Raw genomic sequence first — 15,145 nt, 5'->3', positions numbered from 1 at the left:
TGTAATACCTCTTCATTTTTCTATCCACGTTATCCTCATCATTCACCTATAACACCACATTTCGAAGACTTCTAACCTTTTCTTTTCCGCCGAGCCCACTGTCCATGTTTCGCACCCGTACAACGTCATACATACACCTTTAAAAATATTTTTAGAATTTCTAAATTAACCGTTCGCGACCATAGAAGTTACTTCTTTTTATTAAACTACATTTTATTTATTTCACATAAATATAATAAAAAGACATTACGTACGTATAATTATCATTTTTCTATATTAATGAAATCTGTAATTTTAATTTGTTTGGAACACACTTCTGTCTTGCGTACGCACCTTGCAGTTCACGTTGAAGTTGTTATAAAACTCTGGAATAGAAATATTTTTATTAATGTTTTATTTAAGTGGAAAAGTTTTGTTTTCTACAGATTCGCAGCTCTTAATGTAATGAGAACTGAACATCGGTAGTGTAGTGTATAGTGTGTTTGATGATGGGAATAACGACAACGGTCACTACGTGAAGGTCAGGAGGTCATCCTTGTTCGTTTGAAATTAATTGCAAGTACCCCTTGGCCAAGGTCACTTCTTTTCTAAGGGTAAAATTTGCGAACCAATCGCGTATGAAAGAATACAAGAAGAAGAAAGAACGTGTTGCGTCGGATAGGGAGATTAGGTATGCTAGACAGAAACGAGCGGCGCTATTCAACCACCACACACCGGTGGTGGTGCGCGCACCTATGCGAATATCGTCCGAGAAAAAAGTGCATAGACAAAACCGGTCGCTTGCAAATAAATTTTGAAGACCAAAGGGGGACACGGGAATATAATGGGCACATTTGTAAAAGAGCTGACGAGCCCTTTGACAAAAGAAGAATTCGCACTAGGGGAGATTAAGCAAACGCAAAAGTATTATATGTGTAGTGGAGAATCTGAACACCGCCACAACTAGTTCGACTTTGTCTGAAAACGAAGATTTTCAAGGTCAATTAATATAACGTTTTTCTCATGTCATCACACTTAATAAATACAGTCAAACTCAGTTATAACGTGCCCAACGGAGGGGACTATACTAATTTTTGCTCTAACCAGGAGTTTTTAACGAAATAAACCCATAAAAGTAAAAATAAGTTGTAATATTCGTCATTATCATCGGCCCCAAGACTGGTTGGACACAATTTTCTACTTTTTCCAATCTTGAAGCAATCTTCGTGTTTTTAGAAAACTAGAGCAACCTACTTCTCTAACTAATATTTCTAATATGTCTCTAACTAGCTCTAGATGTCTAAGAATAAGCACCTTCTCTAGTCTAGTTGCATCCACGGTATTTTTAACTTCTCTCTACAACACTGTATCATAATACAAGTGTTACGTAACCAAAACCTAACTTAATCCAAATCAAGATCTCATCATCATAAGGTCTTCAGTCTGAAGAAGATCTAGATCTAACTCTACTCCTCTNAATTAATTGCAAGTACCCCTTGGCCAAGGTCACTTCTTTTCTAAGGGTAAAATTTGCGAACCAATCGCGTATGAAAGAATACAAGAAGAAGAAAGAACGTGTTGCGTCGGATAGGGAGATTAGGTATGCTAGACAGAAACGAGCGGCGCTATTCAACCACCACACACCGGTGGTGGTGCGCGCACCTATGCGAATATCGTCCGAGAAAAAAGTGCATAGACAAAACCGGTCGCTTGCAAATAAATTTTGAAGACCAAAGGGGGACACGGGAATATAATGGGCACATTTGTAAAAGAGCTGACGAGCCCTTTGACAAAAGAAGAATTCGCACTAGGGGAGATTAAGCAAACGCAAAAGTATTATATGTGTAGTGGAGAATCTGAACACCGCCACAACTAGTTCGACTTTGTCTGAAAACGAAGATTTTCAAGGTCAATTAATATAACGTTTTTCTCATGTCATCACACTTAATAAATACAGTCAAACTCAGTTATAACGTGCCCAACGGAGGGGACTATACTAATTTTTGCTCTAACCAGGAGTTTTTAACGAAATAAACCCATAAAAGTAAAAATAAGTTGTAATATTCGTCATTATCATCGGCCCCAAGACTGGTTGGACACAATTTTCTACTTTTTCCAATCTTGAAGCAATCTTCGCGTTTTTCGAAAACTAGAGCAATCTACTTCTCTAACTAATATTTCTAATATGTCTCTAACTAGCTCTAGATGTCTAAGAATAAGCACCTTCTCTAGTCTAGTTGCATCCACGGTATTTTTAACTTCTCTCTACAACACTGTATCATAATACAAGTGTTACGTAACCAAACCCTAACTTAATTCAAATCAAGATCTCATCATCATAAGGTCTTCAGTCTGAAGAAGATCTAGATCTAACTCTACTCCTCTTAACATCTATTTCTGTTTCCAGTTCGTCTAAGAAGGTGTTCTGCCAACCAATTTCGTCTATTTTTTATTGACTTCTATACCGTCTTCTGTTCTTCTATTCTGCCTAAAAATTCCTCATTTCTAATCTTTTCTATTTTAATTTCTCTCTACAACAGTGTATCATAAAACAAACATTACGTAACCAAACCTTACGTTAATCCAAATTAAGATCATTATCATCATCATAAGGTGTTCAATCTGAAGAAGATCTAGATCTACCTCTATCCGTCTTAACATCTATTTCTGCTTCTAGTATGTGTAACTAATGCTTCATGTCTAAGGTGTTCTATCCACCCATCTCGACTATTTCTTATTGATTTCCACAACACTCTATTTTCCTACTCTAACTAATAATTCCCCATTTCTAACCTTTTTTACCCACAGTAGTTTTAACTTCTTTCTTCAACACTGCATGTCAAACTTTTTATTTTCCGACCATAAACATAAATTTGAAAAGTTAAATAGAAAATATTATATCATCAACATTCCTATATAAAAATTAATATTTACAATTGCTTCAACATCTGGAATACGCACTTGTGCTAAAAGTTACACAAGTATTAAAAATGTTATAGACGTATAAAGATTGGACTTGTAAACAATTCAAATGGTTCAAATAATTTTAGAGTAAAACGATTATTACATCAAGCGTATGCTGCGTTTGCAATTATATCAACAGTATTAATTAAATTAACTGGACTACATGACATTTATAATTATAAGTATTATCTACTGCATGTAATTGTCGAAATCGGCCTCTGACCGAAATTCATACCCACGATGCATTTTCATTGCGATTTCTGTGGATTTCACATCGCATTTTAAGTACCTTTTATTTACCGAGAACGCCTTGTGGGTAGGTACATTACGAAAATCCACAACACGAAATTTGGACGATTATAGAAATGGTACTTTTTATTTAAATAATTTTAATAACAGAGTGAAAGCCAAGATGAAAGAGATGCTTTGCTATTTAATCAGCAAGTTCTGTCGCATTTTAAAGTTTGAATCTTCTAACAGAAAAGGATGACTTTGTTATGTTTCTGATAACAATAATAATATAAAAGGTTTTACGAAAAATATAAAAAGAATTTAACAGGAAAACCATTAAGCCAAAAGTAAACATTAGAAAAGTGAACCTTGAAAGCCCATTACATATATACTACCTATTATGTATATGTTTGATGGAAGGTACTAAGATTTGGATATTCAAGAAGTAGAAATACGTAAAATTCGACATTAAAAGTAAAATGCACAAGACAAACATTTAGAAGAAGTAGAACATTTCCAAATATATACGTAATTTACAATCATAAATAAAAGACGCAATAACTGTAAAGTTTTTAATGAACATCCTTTTTTCCGTTTTATGAAATCGAATTACATCCCTAAGGAACAAGCACTAAGATGAGAAAAAGGGCAGATAATAAACTCTTTTCCAATCGGAAGCAAAACAGACAAGCTACGAAATGCGTCAAAAAGACATACACCATCTAGCTTGAATGAGGGACTAGTCACTTCTTCATAATAACTAACTTTAATATATGTATATTATACATATACATGTTATACTTGGAAAATTAATAAAGAAAGCTAAACTAGAGCTTGTATGAAAGCAATAGGCATCAAGAAAAGGGAATACTCGAGTGAAGTTTGAGGTTAGGAACATACCTGTTGTAATTATATGTTTGCAATATTTGCCTAAACTAGTTGTGAGTGATAACATTATTGCCACCTAGGGCCATTTCTTAATTTTGATAATTGTAACAGTACATAAGCACTAAAATCTAAGGGATTACTTTCACAATGGCGGACTAAGTAGAGAGGGCGAAGGTACAGCCCTCCCCGGTCCTGTGGTCCTGAGGGGTTCCAATATTTGGAAAGTCCTTTTTAATAAAATCCCAAACAAGGCCAAAATACGTTCAGTAAGTAAGATGGAGTTTGGACTTTGATTCAATTTCTGGGAGATAGTGACACCGAGGGCTTCATTTCGTTTTTTCGCCCAGGACCCCCAACGGAGCTTAGTCTAGCATTGCACTTTCGAATTTGTTTGATGGAGGTTAAAAACGTATTCATTATCAATAAAATATATTTTTCAAGAATTTCCATTGGCCCAATCACTTATTACTAAAAGTACTAAAAGTTTTATACTATTTTAAAAAGTCCATCACAACTTCACAGTACACCATAGGGACGACTATGAAATATTGTCTCCCATCTGCCTATTTGACAGATCCCAATATAAAAACCCCTGTACAATTAGAAATTGCAGAATTTAATTAGATAACTAAACTAAACGGTAACGCTGTTATCTATCTATAACTGACATTGTTACAACATTGTAACACCGATTTAGATAGTGGGAAATAGTTTCTTTGATTGGTACGCCATGAATTAAAATGAAATCCAATTACTGATTAAAAATTATTTGGGTAGATATTAATTTATTCATTCAAACAATTAAAATTCACCACATTTCATTCTGTCAAAACGATTAGTAATATTAGAAAATTGTACATTTTTTTCAGATTAAATGTGGCATATTTGCTCAAAAAATTCAAATCGTTACGTTTGATGTGCCTGTACTATTTCGGCTTTAGATAAATGACATTTCGTTATCCTAAAATAAGAAATCGATGCCTCCTACGTTCTATAAAAGTACTTCCGAATAAGCGTGGACTCGTAAAAGACAAAATAATAACAAGCAAAATGAATAAAGGAAACCATTCATTAATTCTTTTTTTCCATTTCGGAAAAGCCTTCTTCGATCTACAAAGGTTAACGAATTTTGATACTCGGAAGTTTACAATTAAATTCCATTTTGCCTTCCGTCAGGTACTTTATTATATATATATTTAATCAAGCAAAACTTAGTCAGACCCTACCTTTTAAAAGTTTGGTTCTTTGGTCAAAATTTGAAATTCCTCTAGGAAGATTTTGTGAACAATATTCAGATAAACCGATAAAATATATATCTTTACCACTTTAATGATCATCTCTAGGAACATCCATATTTAAATACCCAAAAATTCACAATTAGTCCTTTTGATTCTTCTACTTATTTATCAAACAAGAATTTTTCCAAAATAACTTCCTAGAACTATAATTCAATTTTGGTTATGTACATTTTTGTCTACTATGCGCGCCAAGTTTTGGCTGATTTGACCCTCCGAAGATCGTGATATTTTGAAAAGAAAATTAATAAAAAACAATTATGATGTTTTTGTAGGCATTTAAAAAATTTAATTCTTTACAATATTAAATATGAACTTCATTTTCAGCATTCCGTGAGTCTATTAAATTATATCGTGCAAAAAGTGGAAGGTGTTCCAAAAGTGGATTGTAATAATACTAAGGTTCTTCTAGGAATTTATTAGAGTGGGATTTAGTTTACTTGACCATCACGGGAAGGGAAAGGTAGGAAAAGTTTTCTCGTGGTAAGATAAAGTGTGAAAACCTAAAAAGAAAAGTATAAAATTTAATTTAATTTCCTGCAATTAACCAATCTGCATTAGGAAAGTTACAGTTTCATAGTGGGTTAGGTTATGGCATATAAACTCTCCCTAATGCCACAGAATGTTAACATTGTTTTTACATTTTTTAGGTTAAGTTAGGGCGAGTTCTCCTTCCTCCTTGGTGAAATTGTCTTACCTGTTCTTTCTACGACGCTGTAAGGTACTTATCATACATTAACAATAACTATATTACGAAAAGATTGACTTTTTTTGGTTTCCGCACCTTTCAATCTCCCGGAGAAACTTTTTCTATCCCGCTGCCCCGCTTCCAGTATCGTTACAATAACTAATAAGGGGTTGTCCGTAAAGGACATCCATTTTTTTTCGACATTTTTATATCCGCCTTTCCCTTGGGATCACACAAAATCACATTTTGACGATACCCCTTTATAAAGGTGTCACAAACTACAGACCCCCCCTAATATTGAAAAAAAATCAACAATAGGTACATATCGTAGCGCCAGCCTCCAGTTTATTTTCCCTAACAAATAAATGACGTGGAACCTATACATTTACGCGCGGAATATATAAAATTTATTATGTTTTTATAATATAATGTTGCGGTATTTGCTGATACAATATTTTTAATACACAGTTATTTGAGGACGTCCCAAAAGTCCTAACCCTATTGTCTAATATAGTCACAATTCGATGACTTTCCTCCCCCCATACGGGTGGACCCCTAAACCGAATAATTATTTTTAAGATTTAGGCAATCGAATTGGGTCAGTTAAGTCTTGTTTTTGAGTACTACGATACTTTCTGGTTTTTGCAATCCATGCCTTTGGGGATGGCTGGCGGTGGAACAGGATTACTGACTCTTTCGTTTGGGGCCTCCCTTAAATCGTCAACCCTTAGTTTAAAAACTTTAATATCGTAGGGCAGAACATCTTAGTTACGCCAAGATCGATAGAGCTAGTCGTTTAAATGCGACTTTGGAGGGCTGCAAATGCTAGTGACTCTGCTGCCATTGCCACAACGATTCTTATTCTTATTATTACACAACGTGACGAGCTGGGAAATCGATGCAGATATTCTCCAACTGTTCTTCAGTTTTGTTAATTCCGTAGGCGGGCCTAGTTTTATCCCCCTTGCCTTCACCATCACTACTGCGATGTGGTTTTAGAGTGAAAAATCTGCCGCTGCACGGGAAATTAAAGTTTCTCTCCGACGTTCAACTTCCTCAATTTAGACTCCTTCTTTTATTATTCCTCATTTTTACTTCATTATTATTATTATTATTATTTTCTTAACGTACCTACATCTACCCTTATATTTTATTCTTCTAAGTCGCAAAACACTCTGACGTCAGAGAATCGGATACATAAACTTTTGGACTAATGATTGCTATCTCCACGTAGGAGTGGCTCAATTATTTCACTGAAAATAGATTTTTTCCCTTGTGCCCGTATAAGAAGGTATTACATCTATTTACAATATCTTTTGATCCTTAAGACACAGTTTTATTTGAAAATTGTAAGGATTCGTAAGGGACTTTGGGTTTGTGTTGTCAAATAGCGTTATAAATATCTTTATTTATATCTAAATTTCTTGTCAAGAACGTGAATAACATTCTACATAAAATTAGTAGTGCATAGGGCCAGTTTATTTAGAAAAGCGAAGAAATTGGATGTAGAAGTTTGTTTTGCTTTAAAACTCTTAAAAGTTCTTAAGCTTTCTGGATAAAGTCTAAAGCTTCTGCCAAGCAGGTACATTTTATAAATTTTCATTTTCGATTAAAAAGGATGACTGTTTATAATTGCAACAGCAAAGAGAACAAACAAACTCCGATTGGCTTCCAATTGAAATTTTAAGTTTTATTTGTCTATTACAAAACGTACCAAAAAAAGTGAATGTATGTCCTTATCTATTAATATTTAATCATCATCATCGTAGGGTTGTCGGTCCTGAAACTGGTTGGACACGCACCTGTGCTCTGTTCTATCCTGAGCTAACGTGGTTATTGTTTTCTTAAATAAACTGTCTTTTGACCCACCCTAACTTTAATCTGTTATTACCTTAAAATGAGATGAAGAATTCGAAAATAAATCGTTCAGGTCTTCATATAAAAAAAAACAGAAAAAAATTAAGTAATGTTTAAGCCCGTGAGGGCCGGATTTAGGAACACCACAAGTTAAATGACCTGACTTTTATTGATTGTCCTAAAACTATTTATACAATCGTAGACATAAAGATAATTAAATCAATGTAAGGAAGTTCATAGGAAATGTTTCTTAAAAAAAAAAAAAACAAAAAGAAACAGAAAATGATGGGACCTCATCTGTAACCTTTTCTGTTTTGAGAAGCCATACCGGCCAATCAAAAAGCACTATTAAATAAAATGATGTTTTTGTAGGCATTTAAAAAATTTAATTCTTTACAATATTAAATATGAACTTCATTTTCAGCATTCCGTGAGTCTATTAAATTATATCGTGCAAAAAGTGGAAGGTGTTCCAAAAGTGGATTGTAATAATACTAAGGTTCTTCTAGGAATTTATTAGAGTGGGATTTAGTTTACTTGACCATCACGGGAAGGGAAAGGTAGGAAAAGTTTTCTCGTGGTAAGATAAAGTGTGAAAACCTAAAAAGAAAAGTATAAAATTTAATTTAATTTCCTGCAATTAACCAATCTGCATTAGGAAAGTTACAGTTTCATAGTGGGTTAGGTTATGGCATATAAACTCTCCCTAATGCCACAGAATGTTAACATTGTTTTTACATTTTTTAGGTTAAGTTAGGGCGAGTTCTCCTTCCTCCTTGGTGAAATTGTCTTACCTGTTCTTTCTACGACGCTGTAAGGTACTTATCATACATTAACAATAACTATATTACGAAAAGATTGACTTTTTTTGGTTTCCGCACCTTTCAATCTCCCGGAGAAACTTTTTCTATCCCGCTGCCCCGCTTCCAGTATCGTTACAATAACTAATAAGGGGTTGTCCGTAAAGGACATCCATTTTTTTTCGACATTTTTATATCCGCCTTTCCCTTGGGATCACACAAAATCACATTTTGACGATACCCCTTTATAAAGGTGTCACAAACTACAGACCCCCCCTAATATTGAAAAAAAATCAACAATAGGTACATATCGTAGCGCCAGCCTCCAGTTTATTTTCCCTAACAAATAAATGACGTGGAACCTATACATTTACGCGCGGAATATATAAAATTTATTATGTTTTTATAATATAATGTTGCGGTATTTGCTGATACAATATTTTTAATACACAGTTATTTGAGGACGTCCCAAAAGTCCTAACCCTATTGTCTAATATAGTCACAATTCGATGACTTTCCTCCCCCCATACGGGTGGACCCCTAAACCGAATAATTATTTTTAAGATTTAGGCAATCGAATTGGGTCAGTTAAGTCTTGTTTTTGAGTACTACGATACTTTCTGGTTTTTGCAATCCATGCCTTTGGGGATGGCTGGCGGTGGAACAGGATTACTGACTCTTTCGTTTGGGGCCTCCCTTAAATCGTCAACCCTTAGTTTAAAAACTTTAATATCGTAGGGCAGAACATCTTAGTTACGCCAAGATCGATAGAGCTAGTCGTTTAAATGCGACTTTGGAGGGCTGCAAATGCTAGTGACTCTGCTGCCATTGCCACAACGATTCTTATTCTTATTATTACACAACGTGACGAGCTGGGAAATCGATGCAGATATTCTCCAACTGTTCTTCAGTTTTGTTAATTCCGTAGGCGGGCCTAGTTTTATCCCCCTTGCCTTCACCATCACTACTGCGATGTGGTTTTAGAGTGAAAAATCTGCCGCTGCACGGGAAATTAAAGTTTCTCTCCGACGTTCAACTTCCTCAATTTAGACTCCTTCTTTTATTATTCCTCATTTTTACTTCATTATTATTATTATTATTATTTTCTTAACGTACCTACATCTACCCTTATATTTTATTCTTCTAAGTCGCAAAACACTCTGACGTCAGAGAATCGGATACATAAACTTTTGGACTAATGATTGCTATCTCCACGTAGGAGTGGCTCAATTATTTCACTGAAAATAGATTTTTTCCCTTGTGCCCGTATAAGAAGGTATTACATCTATTTACAATATCTTTTGATCCTTAAGACACAGTTTTATTTGAAAATTGTAAGGATTCGTAAGGGACTTTGGGTTTGTGTTGTCAAATAGCGTTATAAATATCTTTATTTATATCTAAATTTCTTGTCAAGAACGTGAATAACATTCTACATAAAATTAGTAGTGCATAGGGCCAGTTTATTTAGAAAAGCGAAGAAATTGGATGTAGAAGTTTGTTTTGCTTTAAAACTCTTAAAAGTTCTTAAGCTTTCTGGATAAAGTCTAAAGCTTCTGCCAAGCAGGTACATTTTATAAATTTTCATTTTCGATTAAAAAGGATGACTGTTTATAATTGCAACAGCAAAGAGAACAAACAAACTCCGATTGGCTTCCAATTGAAATTTTAAGTTTTATTTGTCTATTACAAAACGTACCAAAAAAAGTGAATGTATGTCCTTATCTATTAATATTTAATCATCATCATCGTAGGGTTGTCGGTCCTGAAACTGGTTGGACACGCACCTGTGCTCTGTTCTATCCTGAGCTAACGTGGTTATTGTTTTCTTAAATAAACTGTCTTTTGACCCACCCTAACTTTAATCTGTTATTACCTTAAAATGAGATGAAGAATTCGAAAATAAATCGTTCAGGTCTTCATATAAAAAAAAACAGAAAAAAATTAAGTAATGTTTAAGCCCGTGAGGGCCGGATTTAGGAACACCACAAGTTAAATGACCTGACTTTTATTGATTGTCCTAAAACTATTTATACAATCGTAGACATAAAGATAATTAAATCAATGTAAGGAAGTTCATAGGAAATGTTTCTTAAAAAAAAAAAAAAACAAAAAGAAACAGAAAATGATGGGACCTCATCTGTAACCTTTTCTGTTTTGAGAAGCCATACCGGCCAATCAAAAAGCACTATTAAATAAAGTCGAAAAATAGTGGGATCCTGTGATGATTCTTTAAATATTTAAGGTTATTTTACATTCTGCGAGAGCGGGAACTACTTTCATTGTTGTTTGTCGTCTGTCAATTAACGTGGCAGTTTTGGTAGAAAGACCGATTTAAAATCGAGTGCTATTGAAGTTCGAAATACCGAAATATCGTAACAGATATCGATTTTTTCGTGTTAGTTTTCGTCTTATCCAGAACACGTACTTGGGCAAGATCGGTATTCGGTTCGGTCGCGGTACTGCTGTCGGAGTAAGTTCCTGCTTTTTCATCGTCAGCGGCAGGACGAAAACGTACATCGATGTCCGCCGTTGAGCGGCTGAAATCCGGCTGCGAAACCCCGTGGGCCAGAGAGAGAAGGACGTCGTTATATTCAGACGTGGAGTAAATTGGTTCCTTAAAATTTTTGGATGCAGTAACTTGCAAATCTTGATCCGCGTAACTGTACTGCAAGCTTCAATGCTTTTCTGAAGGGGGGTACGAGCATGTAGGTTACCACCCCTTTCCCCTGCAAGGTACCATCCAACTACTACATACACATATACGTTGGTACCTATGAAAATTTGCAAGCCCAATAAAAAGTGGTCCTACAACTTTGGCCTTTTGGGAGTCAACTGAATTGTGATGTTTAGAGTATTACTAGACTATCTACGGGTTAGACGTTAGTAGTGCAGTGTGGTGCACCATCGTCCTTCTACTAAACTTTTGCTGATCCTGCGGCAGGATCTCCTGGTGCCCCTTTCTGGAGATGACGTCCACCGATTTGATTATTATTGGATTTAAAATTTAAACGCATCGTGTCTCCTATTCTTTTTATGTTCCGCATTCGCCCATTTCGTTTGAGTTTCAAGTGAGTTTTTCTTTATTTATTCGTTCGTTTTTTTGAATTCAACAACTGAACATTTAATAAACAATTTTATTTTTAATTTTATTTTTTTATAAAATGATCCAGCATCTATAACAAGTAATTATATTTCTCTACTGAAACGTACAGAATGAAGTTAAAAAACACGTTTGCATTTTTGAATGTTACATAAAAGTTTCTAAATGCGGAAAAAATTGTAAACTGCCTACTAATAACATTTGGTCATTTCGCTACAAAAAATCAAATTAAATGTCATCGCTTTAGAAATGAAACGAAACATTTACTTATCTAATTAAACTAATTGACATTTAAAAATTATTTTCTTAAATTGTACTTATTTCACTTAAATATTCCAAAAATCAAACTTACGTACGCAGGTTTCTAGTTTTTTGAAACATAGTAAACAAAAAATTGAATCATTTTTTTGCCATTTTTAAAGCAATGATAACAAAAACTCAATAAAATTGTGGCCGATCTTGTTTGATAAAATTAGTTTTAAATTGATTATTCAAAAAGAATAATGGCGTTTCGTATCCATTTTGAATAATAGAAAATGCATATTATACGCCACCATTCTTATTTTTCTCATTTGTATTCTTTGGAAACTACTCCTCAACTAGAACAAATTATAATTTAGCCATTTATAACCACGATTCAATTCTTTATCTATAATACAATGCAGGACTGTTAAATCGCGATGTACCGTATAATTTATGCTTCATTTTTTTTGTTCATACCTAAATTATTTGTTTAAGACCATTATTAATTGTTGCATTTAATCAAAACGCGCTCTTTTGTTTTGAAGCAGCCATTGTTCGATCTAATGAACGTTAAAATGACATAAAGGTAATAAGTTACCTACTTTTTTTTTTTTAAATTGTGGGATTTGTTAGCTTAATTTTAGAGTGTGCTTGTATCTGTCTGTTTGTTTGTAACACGTTGTCATAGGAATGGATGCAGCTTGATTTTTTTAGTTTCTGCCATTTGAAAATAAACGACTATTTTATTTTAAATAAATATATTTAGTAGTAGAAAGACAAAAAATATAAAGAGGGTGATTGTAAGCTAAAATATATCTAAGTAAAGGTTGTATTTCAAACCCTTAAGCACTTCATCATCGGTTCTAATAACAAATAATACTCCAGAACAATGCTGACAATGATTTCTCATAGGTATAAAAGTCTATTAGTTACAGCTAAATCGTGAATGTGCCTATTCCTTTTTTTTATTAGACGACTTTAGCGTGATGAATGATTGATATTGATGCCATATGAAGCACTTAAATACATTTTTATCTAATCTAATTCGCAATACATAATTATTTTTTTATTATGAATGGTGCCTGTAATCAGTATTATCTTTTTCATCAGAATGGCGGCTTGTCGTGCAGGGAAATTTAATACATAAATACACTTTTGTAAAAATTTTTATATCTTCGTAAAAATTTTGAACTGATTTCTTAAATATCTTTCGCAAAAGTATATTTATTTTAATTAAAATCTTATTATTATTATTAGAAAACAAATATATGAAATTCTAAATGACCTCTGTCATAAAAACTGCCTATTTAGCCATCAGTATTATATGTGTAGTGGAGAATCTGAACACCGCCACAACTAGTTCGACTTTGTCTGAAAACGAAGATTTTCAAGGTCAATTAATATAACGTTTTTCTCATGTCATCACACTTAATAAATACAGTCAAACTCAGTTATAACGTGCCCAACGGAGGGGACTATACTAATTTTTGCTCTAACCAGGAGTTTTTAACGAAATAAACCCATAAAAGTAAAAATAAGTTGTAATATTCGTCATTATCATCGGCCCGAAGACTGGTTGGACACAAATTTCTACTTTTTCCAATCTTGAAGCAATCTTCGTGTTTTTAGAAAACTAGAGCAACCTACTTCTCTAACTAATATTTCTAATATGTCTCNATTATATTATTATTAGAAAATTTATGGCCTTTGTCTTAAAAACTGCCTATTTAGCCGTGCACGCATTAGAATCATACCTGTCAAAATCGCTCAGAGAGTGGTTGCTCATATTTTAATGTTGATTTTGTTATAAATAGCAATTGTTCCATGGGATTTCTCATTGCATCGGGCATTATACCATATTATAGTAGGTATTTATAGAAGGTTCAGCCACTGTAGAACAAATGACCTTTAGAAACGTTTCTTTCGACCGAATCTTGTTAACCTCTATTCATTCTCAAGCTTTGTTGATGGTTGCTATGAATATTGTAGCAGAAAATTGCTATATGAAAGATCAGATTCAAGATTACTAGATGTAAGGTTGAACCTGACCCAGCCTAACCTAACCTATTCCGTAAATAGGTGAATATACCTACCAATTTTCTCTAATTCACTGTCTTTCCTGTAAATACATAAAAAATAGGTTTGTTTCATATTCCAACATGTCAACAAAAACATAAATCATTAAAATTAAAAGAGGAGATATGAAAGGGAAACTTGAAAGCGATGGTAACGTTTAATACCCCCAATACAAGAAAATGTTCTTGATAAAAAAGTCTGATAAAAAGCTTTTGATTTTTGTATCAAATCTAATAATTGTAGCTGGAGTTGTTCGTTCGTTTTGTGGATAAAGAAATTCCACTTGAAGAAACTCTAATCTAATGATTTCGGTTTTAGCGATATTATTTCATATTTTTGAGATAAATTAATGAACATTTTTCGTAAATAAATAAACACATAAATTAATGAGACACTTACATGTTCAACATTATTTGCAATATTCACAATAACCATCGCGATGCGATTTACATTGCTTTGAGTAGTGTTGGGTTGTAGTCGAGCGGTCTTTAAAAAAATATAGTTCGCAGACATAGACGTTCAAGATGAAGGACATTTGTTTGTACTTTTTCCTCTTTTTATAATAATATTCACCCATTCGGCCAGACGTTCAATTAGCAATCTTATTTACGTATTGTTTTTAAAATAACAGTAGAACCCTGAACCTACTAGCTCTTTGTGCTGTGGTAAACTAGCGACCTTCGTGCTTCAAGGCAAATATTTTTTCTTATTGCATTTGCCACGAATGGTGCCACCAACGAGACGAGTTCGTTCTCTCCTTATTATTATTATTATCGTGGTCGTTATTATCGTACTCTAAACTGTTCTAACTAAGAAGAAAAACACCCGAATTATCACTCCAACTCAATTTTATTTTTGCTTTCACTTCTCACTATTTTACATTGTAACAACACGTTTGAAATATTGTCTGACGAAAATTTGGAATTCACAATTTTAAAATACCTAACCGACTACACCGCAAATGCGATTGCTTAGTGAAAAAGTCTGGGATCAATACTATTACCTTTTTTTTTTAATTATA

At 33.7% G+C, this 15,145-nt stretch overlaps 1 protein-coding gene across 2 annotated transcripts in view; it reads left to right on the top strand.

Moving 5' to 3' along the window:
- LOC108742280 (broad-complex core protein) overlaps positions 1 to 15,145 on the top strand; it is a 78,189-nt gene that overhangs the window by 19,668 nt on the left and 43,376 nt on the right. The window contains exon 1 of one of the 2 annotated variants that reach the window (XM_018477466.2): positions 11,346 to 11,773. The exons of the other annotated variant lie outside the window; for it this stretch is intronic. The gene's annotated coding sequence lies outside the window, so the exon portion shown is untranslated. Of the gene's footprint in view, positions 1 to 11,345; positions 11,774 to 15,145 lie in introns of those variants that run through there. 2 annotated transcript variants of the gene reach the window in all.

The sequence above is a fragment of the Agrilus planipennis genome, unplaced genomic scaffold (assembly GCF_000699045.2).
Source record: "Agrilus planipennis isolate EAB-ADULT unplaced genomic scaffold, Apla_2.0 scaffold3, whole genome shotgun sequence".
NCBI classification, from domain to species: domain Eukaryota; kingdom Metazoa; phylum Arthropoda; class Insecta; order Coleoptera; family Buprestidae; genus Agrilus; species Agrilus planipennis.
This window is presented reverse-complemented; position numbering and strand designations above follow the sequence as displayed.